Here is a 20127-nt window from a genome sequence, read left to right on the forward strand (position 1 = left end):
ACACTGCATTATAAAGACTTTTTGTAAATGTCCACAGGCGTCCTTAGCTGAGAATGAATCTATTTGAATAAAACCAGTAATCTGAAAGTAATTAAAGTAGTTTTGTAAGGTGCAATAAACATCCATTGTTGGGTCTACAAAGCATTAGTTTATGCTATTGTGAAGAAGATGTCTTTTTAGGCCCTGAGCTGTTTTGAAAAATTTCAGAGGCCACAAGTCTGAAAAAAACAAGGACAAGATAATGACTGGAGACACAATTAATCCTGGTGCCTCTGTATAGTACAAACTGTTACAACAAGCAAAGAAAAAGCTGGTCAGGGGTTATAGAAAGAGAAGTTAATGCATAGTCTTAAAAAAAAAAAAGCTTATATGTAGAGGACTTAATGCGTGGAATGAACAATAGCTGAGAAATTAAACTAGCATAAGACAATACATTGTGTTATAAAGAAAGGGAAAATGAATTTAAAATGTTTGCAGAAAATATGAAATATAATTTGTATCCATGTGTATGTGAAGACGAGATTGAATTTAGGTAAATACTTTTTTGTTTCTTTAGGCATGACCTCAGTTGGTGTCAAGGTTTCAAAAGCCCATGCAATACGTCACACATTCCTGACTCAGAATTCTTGCCCACCATGTAAAGGGGTTGCACGTTACAAGGAGCCTGGAAGAAACTGCCAGTGCACACTCTGAAGGTCAACATTTATCAGGCAGCAACTTTTTATTACTTAACTCTTTTCAAACTTCCTTCACAATAGTCTGTGTTTATGAGGATGAACAAGAATAAACAAGACAATTTCTGGGTCTGACTCCTACCCTAGTGGCCTCCAAATTTGGTACCTGATTTAGGAAATTAAATCTAACCTTTAAATATGAAATAGTTAACTTCCCCACCCTGAAGCTGAATGCTCAGGCAGAGGGATTTCAGCCTTTCTGCTTCCCACCCTGTTTCTCACAAAACAGGTTCAGTCAGCATTTTAGGAAAACCTCATTTTTTATCTGTGACCATTTCACATGGGATTTAAAATAAAACAATGGAGTATTCAGTTAGCCCCAGTGACCTCTTGTAGACTCCAGGGTGGTCATTTAATGTCTGCTGTTTGAACGCCCTGTAACTTCAGACACATAAGAAGTATCTTCTTGATTCTGCATTGACTTGGCATAAAGGCATTTGGTTGGAGCTGGGCTCAGTTAAAGCAGTCCTTCTCCAAGTTGTGTCAAGTTGATGTACTGATCCAAATGAAGTATTTCTCCCTCATTCTCACTAATCTTGTGCTGAGTTTTATACACGGAGACTGTTGCGTCAATTCACAGATCTTGGGGCATGTCTTTTAGTATCTGTCTGCATCCACTATTCCTTTTAGGCTGGACACACTATGGCCTCTGAAGAATCAAGCATTGGCTTTCAGGAAAACCAGAATCCCTCCCCTGAATACCTGTGGCTTGAGCATGCCATCTGCATCATATACTGAAATCCTTTGCACACATAATAATTATACTTTTCCAAATGAGTCTCTGGCGTCACAGTCATAGGCAGTTTTAATCAAAATAGCAGTGATTCTGAGCTAAAACTTTAATGTTTGCATTCCCTTGGAAGAGAGTTGCCAAATTTAGCAAAAGGCAAACAAACAAACAAACAGCAATGATAAAGCTGAGTGCCCGGTTAAATGTGAACATCAAGTAAATCTTGATTTTTTTTTTGTTTGTTTTTTAATGTTTATTTATTTTTGAGACAGAGAGAGACAGAGCATGAACGGGGCAGGGTCAGAGAGAGGGAGACACAGAATCTGAAACGGGCTCCAGGCTCTGAGCTGTCAGCACAGAGACTGACGCGGGGCTCGAACTCACGGATCGTGAGATCATGCAAGACCTAGGCCGAAGTCGGACACTTAACCGACTGAGCCACCCAGGCGCCCCAGTAAGGACATACTTACATTAAAAAAAAATACTCACTGTTTATCTGAAATTCATATGTAACCAAGCATCCTGTATTTCGTTTGGTAACTCTGTCTTGGAACCATGATAGATTATAGTTAGGAAAGATAGTCTCTGTTTCATAGTTGAAGTAATTGAGGCCTAGAGGGGGAAAATAGCTTTCCTTCAATATCCCAGAGATTTGCTGCATTTGGTCATTTCACTGGATGGCATGTTTGAGGGACAGCTGAAAGGAGGCAAGATTGTCTTGGGCATTTTTACGTGCTCGTATTCCTTTTGATTTTTCCATTCTTGCTCTGCCATACCTGCCTGCAAAATACATACTCAGATAACTGCCAGTTGAGAAAGCTCTATTATATTATTTTGCCATTGTGGGTAAATTACTGATTTACTGGCTTTTTTACTTTTCCCTCATGGAGTGAATCTGTGTTGGTGGAACTTTAGGCATCAATTTGTGATAAATGGGAGAGAAAATTTGAGGTTGAGGTGTAGGTTCTCAAAATATTATTAGATTGGGTCAAATTTCAGTATCCTAAATATTAATGCTATAGACCTGCAACTGATGGCTGTGTAAAAAAAAAAAAAAAAAAAACAGAACAACAATTTGGCCAGCTTAATAATATGTAGATAAATGACAAGTTTATACCTCTGCCCCAGTAACTCTGGGATGGGGGATTCAAAATACATACTTCACTTCCAATATTGCATTATAAATTTTTTTGAATGTAGCAAATTTGAAAGAATTATACAGTGAATTGCCATATACCTATTACTTAGAGTCTACAATGAACATTTTGCTATATTTGCTTTATTGTGCATCTCTGCATCTTTTCATCACTTTATTCATCTGTCGCAATCTCATCTTTGATGCATTTCAAAGTAAGTTAACAATGTTCGTATTCCTCATGCCTACACATTTCATTCAGCAGGTATATCATGAACTAGGACTCATTTATTTATTATTTTTAAGGTAGAAATTACATATAGTGAAAGACACAAATCCTAAGTGTACCATTTGGTACATTTTAACAAATATGTACACCTGTGCAACCTATAGGTCACACAGATTATGTCTGTGTAAGATACAGAACACTACCATCACTCTAGAAAGTCTCCTCATGACCCATTCCAGAATAAGCATTTGCTGTTCTGATTTTTTTTTTTTCATTATAGATTAGTTTTGCCTGTTTAGAACTTCATAGAAAGAGAATCACACAATATGCGATTCTTGTGTAAGGCTTCTTTCACTCAGCATGTTTTTGAGATTTATGCATGTTATTGGGTGTATCAGTAGTTTGTTTGTTTGTTTTACTAATGAGTAGTATCTCATTCTATGAATATATCACAAAATGGTTAGCCATCCCTCTGTTGAGGAACACCTGGGGTGTTTCCAATTCCTGGCTATCATAAATGAATGTATTAAAGGAGCGCCTGGGTGGCTCACTCAATTAAGTGTCCGACCTCAGCTAGAACCTCACAGTTCATGAGTTTGAGCCCTGCATTGGGCTTGGTGCTGACAGCTCAGTGGAGCCTGCTTCAGATTCTGTGTCTACCTCTGTCTCTGCCCATCCCCCCCTCCCCCCCCACCCCCCCCCCCCGGCTTGTGCTCTGTCCCTCTCTCTCAAAAATAAATAAACACTAAAAAAATAAAAAAAAAATTTGTTATAAATCTTTTAGTATATGTCCTGTGGACATGTTTCCTTCCCTTCCCTCAATCACTTCCTCCCATCTTCTGCCTCTGGAATAAATACTCAGAAGAGGAATCAACCAGGTTTGGGGAGCATTTTACTAGCTTATGTTATTTTAAAAATATTGGTTATTATATTGATTACCTACTAGCTTTGTTCTACTTTGCAAAGCTTGACTGACTTTAGCTTTTCTCTTAGCTTCTTCTCTAGATTTCTTTGCTCTTAGATCTCAAAGGATCTAGATCTTCTCAAATGGTTGAGACCAGTCAGAGACACTCTGGATCCCTGAAACTTGCTTAGAATAAGTCTTCATTCTATTCTGGATGTGGGACATCTCTCGTAGGGTCTTTCTCAGAATCACATTATATCAGGAGAATGAATGTGTCATTGACTTACTTTCTTATTCACTTGATCGTGTATTGAGTGGATGCTATATGCTATGCTCTGAGAATATAAAGATGATAAAACTTGGCCCTTGATTCAAAAGAGCACATAGACTTTTAGAGAGGTGGACAAGATAAATCGCCATTTCAGTACAATGTGGTAAATATTTTGGTAGGGATAAGTACAGGGTGCTGTGGGAGTACCTTGAAAATGCACTTGACCCAGAGTAGGGTGTATCAAGAAAGAGTTTCTAGAGGATATGAAGACTGAGTTATGTTATGACGTACCCAGGAACAGTTAAATAGCAGGTAATAAAGGGAGTGTGTTTTAGGCAGAGGGCTATGATAAAGTGTTGGGGGCAGGAGAAAGTGAGTAGCTTTGAAAGTTCAATGTCAATAGGTGAGGCTAAAGAGAAGGGAGGAGGGAGATCATAATGGGCTTTTAGATTTAGTTAAGGGTTACTTAATATTCTGAAAAGTTTACTGTGTATCTATCTGTATCCATGTAAGGAGTAGGTCATAGACCACCAGTTATTTCTGTACCTATTTTGATAAACTGAAAAGAGTCTCAGTTCAGTGGCTTCAGCATGTGCTCACTCTTCAAAATAAGGTTCATAATGAGTGTAAGATATCTAACTGGTGAAACTGCATTTTTTTTTTCTTAAAAAAAAAAAAAAAAGGCTCAGTATCAGGCCGTACATGAAGGGAAATTTCAGAATCTTTGCTAGAACTGGATAACTGCTGACCCCAGCATCCTTAAATTAACCTCTCAGGAAATGCAAGATTTATAAGTTGTGGGCTTCTTTTTTTTCTTTTGAAAAAAGGTCTTAATAATTCAAAGAACTTTTTAATGATTTTAAAAGTGCATGTTAAGTACTTGATGGATTGGATCAATTCAGTCTTTGTAGTGCTGTGTGTTGACATCCTCCTCTCTACATATGGAAATTCGACAGATGTACAGAAATGCTACACAGGATGGGATGTTTCTTTATGACATTTCCTTGTGCATTTCATTGGAGAAAAGAAATGTGTATATGCACTTTATAGTTAGTCATTAACTATAAAAACAAGCTTATTCACAAACCTGCTTTGATCTGAATTTCCTGTGATTTATCTTTGGTGTCTTAGCATGCACTGAACTCCTGATTGTTATTAACTCCCCAAATATTTACATCACTCCAGATAATCAATGCTTATCACAGTCAATACAGATGTTACAAGATCCTAGAAGAAAGATAGTGTCAGCATAACATTTTAATTATTATAGCATGTGTTTTCAACTGTATCTTTTGTTTAGAGCATCAGCTAGCACAGCTACTGTATATGTCTAATACATAGAAAATATTAAAATGGTAGAACATATAAATTATAGCTTTTCCCACCAAAGATTTGAAGCCATAGTGTGCGAATGCTTGAAGGTATTAACGCTTGTTTAATTAATTTAAATCATGCTGCTAGGACCGTATTTTCACTTTCTGTTCCCCTGAGCTTGTACTCTCAGTGTGGTTACTCAACTGTTATGTGAGACAAATTTGCTTGTGGATGTTTTAATGATGCAAAATATCTGATTTGAACTAGCACGTCACTTCTGTTAATGAAATCACAAGATAGACTATTGTGAGGAAAAAAATAATTTGACTTTATCTGTTTGGCAAAATTCTGCTTGGTTTGTAAGTTTCATTTTTAAACATCATGCTTCATTTTTTACTACGCTGAGAGCAAAATGCTGCAAAGTTGTCTGAGACCTACGATATCTACTTCTGTGACTCCCCCCCCCCAAGTATTTCACAGCCACTCTGGCAGAGGTGGTTGCTGGTGCAATATTGTCTAGCTTTTCCTAGCTGGAGGTACCTCACCACCTCTCTTGCACTCTCTTGGTGCAGTTCTGCCAAGATATGTCCACATTCACTCTTACTGGAAGAGCTACAGTGTTATTTCAAGCAGCTGTGCCAGAGGTAATGGCACAAAAGTTATGCTGTGGTGGTGGGTGTACAGGAGCAGGATGGGCCTCATCCAGCTCCTTCAGTGAAAGCTCCGTGTAAGTGGGGTGGAGAACTTGCTGACGGTTGAAAGTGGAAGGCCCAGCTTCAACTTTCACTTGCGTTTTCTGATGAATATTTGCTCTGATAAAGTAAAATGCCTGTGCCCTTTCCCAGCTGTGGGGCTGGGCAAACTGCAAGTTACACCTTCAATAAATAAGAAATACCACAGGGACTTAGTTCTTTTTTCTTTCTTTCTTTCTTTCTTTCTTTCTTTCTTTCTTTTCTTTTCTTTTCTTTTCTTTTCTTTTCTTTTCTTTCCTTCCTTCCTTCCTTCCTTCCTTCCTTCCTTCCTTCCTTCCTTCCTTCCTTCCTTCCTTCCTTTCTTTCTTTCTTTCTTTCTTTCTTTCTTTCTTTCTTTTTTTCTTTCTTTCTTTCTCTTTCTTTTATGAAACACCAGAAGAAAGGTATAGTAATAACAAAGCTCTAGTTTTAATAGGAGGCTTGTGATGATAGCTAAAATAGCTAGGAACTCCCCCCTCCTCCACGTCATATCCACTAAAATAAGGGCTTAAGGAAAGATATCATAGCCAGGTTCGGAAACCTGCTTCTGCTCAGGTACTGCTTCTAGTCAGGATTCAGAAAAGAGGCCATTTCTAGAAAGGAACGACTTCTGTCACAGAGAAGACTGTTCTGAAGTATGAAGTATGAAGTATGTTCTGCTTTCTAGGCCTCCCGTCTTCTCCAAGGACCTAAATTGGCCACACTTTTTCAAGCAAATGTGTTTGTAGATGGTTTTCTTTTTTTAGTTTGAGATACTAAATATGTTGGATTTCCTCATAAGGAGACAAAAATAGTGATATTGAGAGCCCTTGGGGACTAGTGCAAGAAGATCTTGAGTCAGTAAAGTATCACAATAGGCCTCCTTTGTAAAGACAATGTAGAGAACTTAAATTAGCACTAGCTTCTTTCTCATGGAAAAGTCCTATTACAGTAATGCAAGAAAGCCTGTGAGATGCAGAGAGGCCTTGAAGGCAGGGAGTAGCATCTTATATTCTTAAAGGAGCTTGAGAATTTTATCAAACTCCTGTCTTTGACTTAAAGTACAATTAAAGGGAAACCATTCTGGAAAAAAAATGAGTATAGCATTTACCTAAATTTAAAATAGTTTAAATAAACTATTTTGGACGGTTAAGTGTTCAACTTCGGCTTAGGTCATGATCTCAGAGTTTGTGAGTTTGAGCCCTGGGTTGAGCTCTGTGCTGACATCTTGAACCCTGGATCCTGTTTTGGATTCTGTGTCTCCCTCTCTCTCTGTGCCTCCCCTGCTAGCACTCTGTCACTTTCTCTCTCAAAAGTAAACATTAAAAAAAAAAATTAAATAAAATAAATGAGGTGCCTGGGTGGCTCAGTTGGTTAAGCATCCAACTCTTGATCTCGGGGTCCTGAATTCAAGTTCCGTGTTGGGCTGTGCCCAGAGTGTAGAGCCTACTTAAAAAAAAAAAAAAAAAGGCAAACAAAATAAAAACCTCCAGAGAGACAAAACACTCCCACCTCCTCTCCATTCTATTCCATAAAATACTATCATCACCAGGTTCCTTTGATTATTTTATCCAAACTACAATATTGCGCATTAACTTAGCTTATGAGAGTTTTGCCTTTGGTCACCATTTTTTGACTTCCACAGCTCAAATTTATGAACAAGTAAAGAGATCATCATGATAAAGTGGGGGAAGTGAAATAATAGAGGTGGTACACGAGATATTACTGAGATAGAGGTTGGGCACTGAATCTAGCTGGGAGCAGGAGAAGTTGGTCAAGAAAAGCTTCCTAGATGTGGGTAGGTTTTGCTGGAGGACAAAGAGATTAAAGAGGGGGAGGAGGTAAGGCTACCTTTGTGGGCAGGAGCATCTTACAGGGTAAGGGCTTTTCCAATGATATCAATGTATAGTACTTCTTTTTTTTTTTAAAATAGTACTTTTTCTAGATATAAAACTAAAATGTATTTAACATTTTAAAGATTCTGAACATATTAGAATGAAATAACCAAGTTGTAATTATTTGGTGGGATTGAATTTCAGATATGTTAAGTAACAAAGATCTTTCTGGACCAATCTTCATTTTGCAGAATTACAGTACCACATACTCATGTAAACTCTTGTTCATTGCCTCTGTTTGTATGGAAGTGTGATTCATCCATGACCAAAGCCATCATCAATGTGTGAATCAGTTTTTTAAGTGAATCAAGTAATTTACAAATGCCCTGTTTTTTTTTGTTTGTTTTTTTAAAATATCTATTTTGGCCCAAGTTATCAAGATTTACTCAATTTTTATTATTTTGGATTATGTGAACTTGAAATTAATACTGCATTAGGACTTGGGGTAATTTTTTAAATGAATAATACTTTTAATAAATTAATTGAAAATAGTTTTGTACTAATAATTACTATTGCATTATTAAAGTTAGACCTTCCAGGGCATTGGTTCCAAAGATACCATGTTCTTTCAAATAATGAATTTTCATTTCTTTGAAATATTTCATAATGTAAACTTTTCTCCAAGTCACACTTACTTTTCAGTTGATTAATACTTTATTTCTCTAGTGAAATATTTAAACTGATTTTTTCCTGTCTTACATATGGAATAGATACTGTCTATATGCTACAAACCTCAGGGTTTAGAGAGGTCAAACATGGGGATGGCGGCACACAATCCATAGGTCCTATATGATGCAACTCCAGGGGGCGCCATACACATAAATACAATCTGAAAGGCAACCAATATTCAGAATTGTAAATGGCGGCCCTGGGGACTGGGATATGGAGCATGGGGAAGGATGTTTTCTAAAAAACAAACTCAGTCACTGAACCAACTGGTTCTTTAATTAATTGATAAACCCTAGATGAAAGCAACCCTAGATGAAACCCTAGATGAAGAAACCCTAGATGAAAGGGATTTTTCAAAGTGTTTTTGGACCAAAAATTTCCATAAAGTTTGAGAAACTCTGGGATAAACAAGTTTTTCTGTGCAGGATCTCCCATAGTTTTAAAAATGCTCGTGTGCTTTGTGAATCTACAAGTGAAGACTAAAATAGGCATTACTTCCCAAGCTTATTTGACCATGGAAATGTTTATTGGCAGATTTGGTACTAATGTTTCAAGGTCTTATCCATCTGGTGTTTAGTCATCACAATCAGAATGACACTCCATTTTCATGGATCTGAAAAAATAGGCAAGGGATATAGAATGAGAGACAATGCTGAGTGAGAAACAAGAGAAGAATGCTCAAGTTCTCTAAACTGTAAAATGAAAATGGGCATTTGACTGTTTTGTTCTCAAATCATTAAAATCCTGCTTTCCTTAATGATGCTATGCTATATATAAAGATATATACATATGATGCGATATATATTGTAGTGATATATTCATACCTATTTAAAGGATAAAATAAATCTTAATAAATGAAAAATCCAGTGTGCTGTTATCTAAAATTAGAAGCTTTACATCAAGATACACATGGGAATATATTGTGAATTATAAATAATTTGGGCTAATATAATACTTTTGTTTGTAGTACTCAGATCAAAAACCCTTTTTTTCCCCTCTTCCCCTGTCTGGTGACAGTAAGTATCTACAGTTGTTTAGAATACTGAATGACTAGCAAATGACTTAGGAAACATGGGACTTCAATTCTCAAGCTTTGGTTTGTTAAATGAAAAGAAATGTCCAAGCAGCCAGTCATTTTTGTCATGTAGACAATCTTGAATCAGAACATAGTAGCTCTACATGTTGAAAACAATCCCATGCTGCTCAGTCAACCACAGCAGCTTTGACTTAAGACTTTCTATTTCACATAAGATGATAACTTTTTTTCTGTGTGGCTTAGAGTGAAGTTTTGTTTTGAACAATTGATAGATACTTCAGTTCCCAGATTCCATGATTTGCTCACTAGTGTAAAAAATCATTATTTTATGATTGCATACTTTCATGATTTTTGTTCACTCAGTCTTTATAGTTAGTTAAGGATAAAACCATTTATCACCTAAATTCCACATATATTTAACAATTTTTTGTATTGTTTTCCTTTGACATTGTGAAATGAAACCCACATTTTTTAGAATCACATACCAAACTATTATAAAAATGAAGTGTTAGAAATCAATTCAAATGTTAAATACAAAGGACATCCTTGGCTCATTAAGTAAAAATATCTCATTTAATGAGCAGGAAAGCACTGGAGCACACTGAACCCTGACACAAAGCAAATTATTTAAGTGATAAATTATATTTTATGGGGAGTGTAAAAGTTAATAATACTCAGGGGCACGGTAATAAATGCAGAGGTGTAACTGACTTCATCGACTGCTTTACTTACAAACATGCCATATGTACTTAGTTACTTGAGATGATCATAAAAAGAAAGAATAGCAACTACACAAAGATTCATAAAGCGACCATAGTATGATTATTTTTCAGTTGCATTCCTTATGTTGTATGATTTTAAGAGATCCTTTCTCTCTGTCTCTCTCTGTTTCTCTCTTTTTTTTTTCCCTGTCATTTGCAACATTCTGCTTCCTTCATTTTTGTTTTCACTTTTGGTCAAGTATTTGACCTTGTAGCAGTTAAAGCTGCAGCCTGCTCCTTATCTCTTGGCAGGCCTCATAAAATCAGCCATGCATTCATTCTCTCTGGTGGCCCACAAATGACCTCAGACCACACTTCATGAAGACCAACATGTCGTATGAAGAAATGGGTGGGTTAGCTTTTGTATTGGCACCATCCTGGCTCTTTCCTAAGCAAACATTTCTCAGTAGAGTTGAACAGACCCATCAACAAATGTGGTCAATAATCCCCACCCGTGCTTTGCTCAGATGCACAGAGATCTGTTTGCCAAAGCCATCTCCACACAATAAGAGAGCAGGGAAGCCTGGCTGCACTTGTCTGGGTAAAATTAGGAGTATAGATTGAGGATGAGGTGCAAAGAAAGGAGGTGCTTCCTTTTCTTTTTTTTTTTAAATGATACCTATTTTTTTTTCTGTTTTGAAATGAAATTGTTCCACTTTTTTTCTTGACGCCTGCCTGGTTTTGGATCATGAGCAAATTCTAATGCCATATAATTTTGCTTTTGTAGAGGTAGATTCTAGTTGAAAATGTAGCTTACTGATGCTACATGAATGATTTTTACTGCCTGGATTTGGAAAATAATATAGTTAGAATCTTTATTCAAAGCTGATTTTAGTCTATGGGACCACTTTGAGGTCAATTGCAGATTGGGAGGTAGAAAATTCCCCTAATGCCAGAGCAAATATGACTTACAGTGGTGTTTCGCACCTCTGAGCCCTTGTGTATTCTATTTTTAATGCCTGGTTGCTTTTCTCTCTTGTCCGCTCAGCAAGGTCCAATAGACGTTTTAAACCCAGCTCAGAAATGCATTCCTCTGACCACTCTCTTCCTCTTTCTCTTCAGGTTCAGTTAATTACTCTTTCCATGCTCCTTTTTAAAAACATATTTATATTACTGTATTTTCTTCTCATATAATACTTTATCGATTCACATTTTCCATTAGGCTTTAAATTCATGAGTATAGAAACCCTGCTTTGGTTACCATTGTATACCTAACACCTAGACAGATAATGGCCCATAATGATGGAAGCAAGCATAAAGGAAGGACAGAAGGAAGGAAAGAAAACCTTTTTTTTAAATAACTTCTTTCTAAAGTTTATTTATTTATTTTGAGAGAGAAAGTACAAGTGGGGAAGGCCAGAGAGAGAGGGAGGCAGGGAGGGAGGGAGGGAGGGAGAGAGAGAGAGAGAGAGAGAATCCCAAGCAGGTTCCCTTCTGTCAATGCAGAGGCCTATGTGGGGCTTAATCTCCTAAACTGTGAGATCATGACCTGAGCTGAAGTTGGAGGCTTAACCAACTGAGCCACCCAGGTGCCCCAAGAAAACCTTTCTTACTATATATGGCACCCTTGTTTAAAACTATTTTTTTTTTAGAAAAAGTCTTCCCTTCTTCTGGGCTGGTAGAGCTTTGGGCCAGGGTATAAGGCTTGGCTAGTGGAGAACTGGGTGGACTTTGGTTCTTACTCTTTGCCTCCTCAACCTGAGGAAAAAAAGGAATAAAGAGACAGAAAAGGAGAGATACAGGTAAGAATGAGAGATAGGGAGATATGTCTGTTTTTAGTCCTAAACTGTGGACTCCCTAACATAAAGACTGTATTTTCAAGTTTGAGATCTGGAGCCTTGCATGTAGTAGCACTTTATACATATTTACTGCATCGAGTTGGATTATTGATATTTGAGGTTGTGTCAGGTTCCTTTATATGCAGCATGGAATGGAAAGAGGAGGGATTGCTAAGAAAGAGGATAGTTGGAAAATGGAAAAAGGTTAGTATGGCAGTTGGAAGAGAGTTACTAACTGGAACTGGATTTATTATTTAAGCATTTCCAAAGTATCTTTCTTGGTCTGGATTAGAATCATCTTTAAAAGCAAATATATATAGAATTCATTTGGAATCATTTGATCCTTTGAAAGTAATGATTAATCTACCATCTGGCTGCCAATTCTGTTCCTGCTCCTTAATGGGGGCGATTTTGAGCAATTTAACTGCCTCAAGATTTGATTTGTTCAATTTTAAAGTAAGTATATACTGAGTATCTACTTCACAGGATGTTATGTGCTCGAGATGAGATAATGTTTGTAGTCTGCTTAGCACAGAGCTTGATATTGCTAATATTATTACCACAACTTAATGACAAAATATTTTGTAAACCTTTTTTCATATGTCTACTTTTGTTTTTGCCTACACCATTTGTTTTTCTTTGGAAAATGACCTCTCTTTTACTCTTAGTTGATGGGGTTTCTGTGGAGGTGATGATATCTCTTGGCTACAGTGGTAGACACTTTCCAAAGCCAGTTCAGTAGGAGCTAGTGAGTATCAGTGTGGAACTGGTGTATGAAATGTTCTCTTTAGCTGGAGTTGCTGGTGACCATTTTCTCACTTTACATGGAGGACCTGCCTGAGATATTTGCCATGGCAAAAGATGGCAGATCCAAGTGTTTGCAGACCGAGAATGAGAAGGAAGGAAGGAAGGAAGGAAGGAAGGAAGGAAAGAAAGAAAAAGAAAGAAAGAAAAGAAAAGAAAGAGAAGGAAAGAAAAGGAAAGGAAGAAAAAAAAAAAAGAAAAGGAAAAGAAAAAGAAGAGAGAAAAGAGAAAAGAAAAAAGAGATTGATTGATTCTAGGTGATATTGCTTGAGCATCTGGATACAGACCTGACTCTAGTTAGAACTGAAAGCAGGAACTATATCTGGACTTTTTAATATGTGAACTTTGATTAAGTTAGTTGGAGTTAGGTTTTTTGTTTTTTGTTTTTTTTTTTTTTTTTTTTTGATTTGCAGATGAAACAGCCCAACTAATTGAGATTTGATTATGGTCATTCACAATGGGGTATTAGTGGCAATGGATCCCTCCCCTCTTCATGCTTATGATTGTGGGCTTCTTTGGCTTCTTCCTATTTGATGTCAATGTACCTATTTTTAGCAGGTATCCCCCTTCTAGTTAAATTAGAATACTTAATGAAAATGAAATTTAGCTATTATCAGTGATAATTTATCTAGAATAAGGCACTAGCAATTAGAGGGTTTTTATTGAAATTAAAAAAAATTTTTTTTAATCATACTTGTGTGCTTACCAGACTTCGCCAGGAAACTTCTCCAGGGAAGGGCCTGTGTCTCACTAATTTTGGTACACTTCGCCCCAGAAACAGTGTCTGTGGTTCATAGGTGGTCACTGAACATTTGTTGATTTTAATACACTTGACTACCTCAGATGTGGAAAATAGGCCTCCCTTCCCTTACCTCCCCAGCCTCCCTTCCCCCACCTTTCCTCCTTCCTTCCTTCCTTCCTTCTTCCTCCTTCCCTCCCACCCTTCCTTCCTCCTTCATTTTTCTTCCTTCCTTCCTTCCTTCCTTCCTTCCTTCCTTCCTTCCTAAGAAAAATTAAAAAAAAATACTAAAAAGTACAAAGAATTATAGAACAAGCACCCTTGTTTCCACCTCACATTAACAACAACTAATGTTTTGCCATGTTTTCTTCCCATCTTGAATCTTCCTTTTGACCTTTTCCAATTTTTTCTCCTACCACCTCTTTGGGTAACAATGGTCACTTGTGTGTGGTATGTTACCTATTTGTTTTGTATAACATTACACACCTGTGTGCCTCCATTAATGACATATAGTATATCACTGTTTTATTCATGCTTAATAAGTTACATTAATGGCATATTGCTGTACATATTGTCCAGTAAATTCTTTTCAGTCAACGTTACGCTTTTGTGATATGTCCATTTTGATTGCTTTTAACTGTAGTCTAATATTTCATTGAGTTACTTTATTACATTACATTATCTTTTGAGGGACATGTAATGTCTTTTTACAGTAAGAGTATTTTATAAAACCTGCTTTTACAAGCAAAATCTTGTGTTTGGAATTTATAATAATTCCAATTTAAATTTTTGAATTGAGTCATTGGAAAACAAGTAGAAAAATGAAAATAAACAGAACCCCCATATAATCAATTTCACTAGATGCAGGTTTTCTTACTCTGCTTTCATATATTAAGTATCTGCACTGATACAGATATATCTTTATATTTTATTTTTCAGAAATATTTATCTCTAGCTCAGTATAAAAGAATGCCATGATTATTTGCTCTGGCCCCACTGGCCCCTTTGTTGTTCTTTGAGCACTCCAGGCACACTCCCACCTCAGAACCTTTGTACCTGCTATTTCCTCTGCCAGCAACACTTCCCCAGACCTCACATGGCTTTGTCCTCATCTCCATAAGGTCTGTGCTCAAATGCCACCATCCCAGTGAGGCTGCCCTGACTGCTGCCCTGACTATCCTGTTTAAAATCACACTCTTCGCCCTCTTGTTAGCACTCTCAATCCCTATTTTTTGCTGATTTTTTTCTCTCCAACATTTACTAACTTTCTATCTGTTGTAGTATACATATACTATATATTCTAATTTTTGTTTATCTTAAACAGGCAAAGCTCCATGAAAGTAGGGATTTCATCTGTTTTCTTTTTCCATTGCAGTATCCCCCATGTCAAGAATGATGAATAATAGCATATAATTATGCTCAATAGTATGTTGAATGAGTAAATGGAAAGTAGTAAAGATGAAAATTATAAGACAGTATGATGTGGAAGAAAGAAAAGCATATGCTTCCCTCTTAGGAGTAACATTTTGTTGTATCGACTTACAACATTTTCAGATGTTTTTTTATTTAGTTGAGATCATATAGCATATAGAATTTTTGAAAAAAGTGTGATTCTGTCTTTCTAGCTGTTACAATATAAGCAATTCCAGTTTTCAAACAGCCATCGTATTTCCCCATACATATATATACCATATGCTATATTACCAATTTCCTATTGGTTGAGATTTAGGTCATTTAAAGTTTTGGATTTTGTAAATGACATCCTGATGAGTATTATTGTGCCTATATCTTCATCTGTATTTTGTAGTTTTCAAAATGTATTCACAGAAGTAGAATTACTGCATTTGAGTGAAAGATGCATATTGCCAGGTATTTCCCCCAAAGAGAGACAGTAGCAAATTACACTCCTGTCCATGCTGTCTGAAAATATTTATTTCACCTCATTCTCACTATCCCTGAGTATTTTCAAATAAAACTAATTTGCTATTTTGTTAGGGGAAAAAGTAGTTATTTGTTTTAATTTGCATTTCTTTGGCATACAAGAAGAAGAGCAGAGAACCCTGTCTGTCCCTGCCCTTGTAAATGGTGGGAGGAAGAATGGCAATGCAGATAGGAGTGTTTGGGGTTGAGACACATCTATCCTAAATGTTCTCTCAGTTTAAGTCAGGAGAAAGGAGATAGAGGTCTAGAGGAACTCCCACAGAAAATTTTGCTGAATCTTAAGTGTGGGACTTGAAGAAGGGACTGCTTTGTAGAACGCCTTGGCACTAAAGTGATTATGTTGGTGACCATTCAGGGGAAAGTGGAGATGATGCAGAGGGAAAGCTTATTATAACCCATATATAGCCCACGTAGAGCCCTGTGGTTAAGGGATTAGGGTGGGCTGCCTCGGCATTGGACCAAATTAGCGTCACAGACTTCAGGGCCCCAGTAGCAGCGAAAAGAGTGGAGGTGAAGCCTACTTGTCAGGGAGAGCAGCCTGTCTTGAGTAAGAGATTACAGTGTGAATGTAGAAGTGACAAATTCAGGAAATGTATAGAAATAACATTTGCTGGTGGGGGCATAGGAAAGGTGTTGGGAAGATGTGAAGGATAGTTTCCAGATGTCTGGCACAAGTAACTGGGTGAATTGTAATGCCATTTGCTAAGATATGGAATACTGGAGGAAGAAGAAGAAAAATACTTTTGGAGGGTTGGAATCAGGCTTTGATTTGTGGGCATATCAAGACTGGAACACCTTTGAAATATCCAAGTGGAGTTGTTTGAATAGATAATAGGAGACATGGGTCTGGGCCTCAGAAGAGAAACCTGGGTTGAAAATAGACATTTAGAAGCCATTGCAGTTCCTCTAGTAAATGAAGCCTGGGGTAGATTAGGAGGCCTACAAGAGAATGTGGAATGAGAAGAAGAGAGGCCTTTGAGCTGGATGAGCTCCAACAATTAATGGAGGAGGAGAAGACAAAGGAGTGTGGAGAAAATAGGCCAAAGAGTTAGGAGGAAAGCTATGAGGATGTAATGTCAAGAGATCTAAAAGAAGTCTGTTTAAAGGAGAAGGGAAAGGTCAGCCATCAGCTACTGTAGAGAATGCAACTTCCTCCATTTGGTGCAAAGTGGTTGAAAATCATGATTCTGTTGTGCTTAACAACAGAGAGGCCATTAGCCATCTACAGATGATCCCTGACTTATGATGGTCTGGCAAATTTTCAACTTTATAATAGTGCAAAAGTGGTATACATTCAGTAGAAACCGTACTTTGAAAATTTGCTCTATTCTTGGGCTAGTGATACGTGGTAAGATGCTCGCTTGTGATGCTGGGCAGCAAGTCCCATCCCCCAGTTAGCCACACAGTTGTTAGGGTAAACAGTAGACACACAACCATTCTGTACCCATATAACCCTCTGTGTTTCACTTTCAGTATAATACTCAATAAATTACATGACCTATGCAACACTTTATTATCAGCCAGGCTTTGTGTTAGCTGATTGTGCCAACTGTCAGCTGATGTAAATGTTCTGAGCACATTTAAAGTAAGCTAAGCTAAGCTATGATGTTTGGTAGGTTCGGTGTACTAAATGCATTTTCAATTTAGATATTTTTAGCTTTTGATGGGTTTATGGGGACATAGCCTGTAGGTCAAGGAACATCTCATCCTGTCCAGATTCTTTCTACCAGGCTGTTGCATCTATGCTCCTGATACTGTGAGATATTTTGCTCACAATTTGCCCTTTCTGAAGAATTGCCCTTGTCCAAATGGAGGGAGTTGCATTCCCCACCTCTTCCTCCATAGTATGTTTGCAAATGTTTAACACTCAGCTTTCTGGAAAAGAAATTTATGCCTCTATCTGCCTGTGTCCGTCTATCTGTCTACTTTTATTATAAATTTTACTGACGTAAAAGGCATGTAGTATACAATAATAATCAAATGTCAAATATTCTTTATTCCAAATTCTATATAGCTAATTGATTTTTATGGAGTGCTTTCCTTTTTGTCTTCTTTCTTCTTTCCACCAAATTCTTGTATTCATAGCCAATGTCTATGTATTCAAATGACTGACAAATGCAGTTACATAAATGCTGGTTGATATTTGTGTTTATGTTAATGAGTAGTATGGAAATGAAACAGCAGGTATGTATGCAGGATTTCACTCATTTGCCAATGGCATGAATGGCTTCTTTATTGAATCAGATAGTAGTTTTCACATACATCCAAAAGTATTTTCTTAACTTTTTTTGTGCTATTCACAATGTAATGGCTACTTCATTAAGGTTTTCTCCATCACCTTAAGATTACTTGATTAAAAAACAGTAAACCAAGCCCTAATTTGTAGTGTCTGTCAACTTGTACATAAATACTCTCATTGTGACTGATTTAGTGCTACCAATGTGATGTTGTGAACCTGGAATTGGAAAGAGATGTTCATTAACATACCATTATATAGTAGTTCTACCTACAGCATATAATAGATGTGATTAACTTCGAGAACATGGATAAAATATCGCAACATAATTAGGAAGTGATGCATTTTGAGTATTTATTACCTTTGTTTTTAATATACTTTAATTGTAAATTTATATAATTTAATTTTTAATAGTAGCTGTGTTTAACAACCAGTTTGCAAAATTTTAAGAAATTTAAAAAATGGTTCTCACACGCCATACAAGTCAGCTCCAGTAAGCCACTCCCCAATTCCACTCTTTATGCAGCTTACCACCAATGACTAACTGACGTGGAGGTAGACAAGTCCATCTCTTGCCTCTGTGGGGCAATTCATAGAACTCCCTGTGGATTTGGCTAAAGCTAGCCTCCAGTTGAGATGACATTCTTGCTTAGACTTTTCCCCTTCTGCCCAATTATGCTTCTCTCACTCCATTTTTCTGAGAGCATCCCATGAATAAATCATTTGCACAAGAATACCCATCTCAGGATCTGCTTCTGGGGAATCCACCCAAGACATTATCTTATTAAGAATACGTTTGGTAAGGCTAAAACCTAATTGACAAGAGTGAGGAGTGAATTGTAAAGTGAGGAAATGGAGACAGCTAGTGTATACAGATCGAGAAGAGCAATAATGAGTGAGAAAGTGAGTGGAAAGTGAGTGTACTATAAAGCTCATGGACATTGCTGGACCATGAAATAGAAACCAGGGTGGCGGGAGATAAGGCATTGGAATAAGTTCTTCTACTTTCTTCTCCCAATGTCTTATGGTGTATGTTTTTATTTTTGTTGTTAAACCTATAACTGTGAATTAAAAAAGTAAATATTTTACATCAAACTGTAACTGGCTATCTTTAGATGAGGGGATCATAACTGATTTTTTTACTTCTTTTTGCTCATCTAAATTGTTTTATTTTGTCATATTTTTCTTTTTTTGGTGGTAAAATATATGTACCATAATATTTATCATTTAAATCATTTATAAGTGTACAGTTCAGTGACATTAAATACAGTCATAGTGTTGTGTAACATCACCCACTGTCTACACTCAAACCATTTTATCATCCCCAACAAAACTCTGTACATGTTAAATAATAACTTACCCTCTGTTCTTCCCCCAGTCTCTGGTAACCTCAGTACTACTTTCTGTGTCCATGAACTTACCTATTCTAGGTATCTCATGTAGGTGGAATCATCAATATCAATACACAGTGTCTGACTTATTTAGTTAAGCATAATATTCTCAAGATCCATCCATGTTGTAGCACCTATCAAAATTTTGTTCCTTTTTATGGCCGAGTAACATGCTGTTGTATACATAGACCACGTTTTGTTTATCCATGTATCTGTTGATGGATGGATCTATTGGGTTGTTTCTACCTTTTGGCTTTGGTGGATAACACTACTGCAAAATTTGGTATACAAATACCTGTTTATTTCTCTGCTTTCAATTTGTTTGGATATATACCTAGGAGTGGAAATGCTGGGTCATGTGATATTTCTGTTTAACCTTTTGAGAAACTGCCAAACTTGTCTGTAGCAGCTATATCATTTTATATTCCCACTAGCAATGAACAGTATTCCAATGTCTCCATGTCCTTGCATACACATGTTATTTTCCAGTTTAAAAAAATCATAGCCATCTGAGAAGGTGAAGTGATATCTCAGAGTGGTTTTGATTTGTATTGTCTTAATGATGAATGAAATTTGAGTATGTTTTAATGTAGTTATTGGCCATTTGCATATCTTCTTTGGCAAAATGTGTATTCATGTCCTTTGCCTATTTTTGAATTGGGTTGTTTGTATTTTGTTTTTGGTTTGTAGGGGTTCTTTATACATTAATATTAATCTCTTATCAGACGAGTAATTTACAAATATTTTTGCTCATTCAATAGGTTATTTTTTATTTTCTTGGTAGTATCTGTTGGTACATAAAAGTGTTTAATTTTTATGAAGTCCAGTTTGTCTCTTTTATCTTTTGTTG

The 20127-nt window shown here is 36.7% G+C and overlaps 1 long non-coding RNA gene across 1 annotated transcript in view; it reads left to right on the top strand.

The window, feature by feature from the left end:
* The first annotated feature begins 560 nt into the window (after nucleotides 1-560).
* LOC123586940 overlaps nucleotides 561-20127 on the top strand; it is a 191109-nt gene continuing 171542 nt past the window's right edge. Inside the window, exon 1 of the long non-coding RNA XR_006707029.1 lies at nucleotides 561-695. This is a non-coding gene — a long non-coding RNA (uncharacterized LOC123586940). The remainder of the gene's footprint in view (nucleotides 696-20127) is intronic.

This window comes from Leopardus geoffroyi, chromosome C3 (genome assembly GCF_018350155.1).
Source record: "Leopardus geoffroyi isolate Oge1 chromosome C3, O.geoffroyi_Oge1_pat1.0, whole genome shotgun sequence".
In the NCBI taxonomy this organism is placed as follows: Eukaryota; Metazoa; Chordata; class Mammalia; order Carnivora; family Felidae; genus Leopardus; species Leopardus geoffroyi.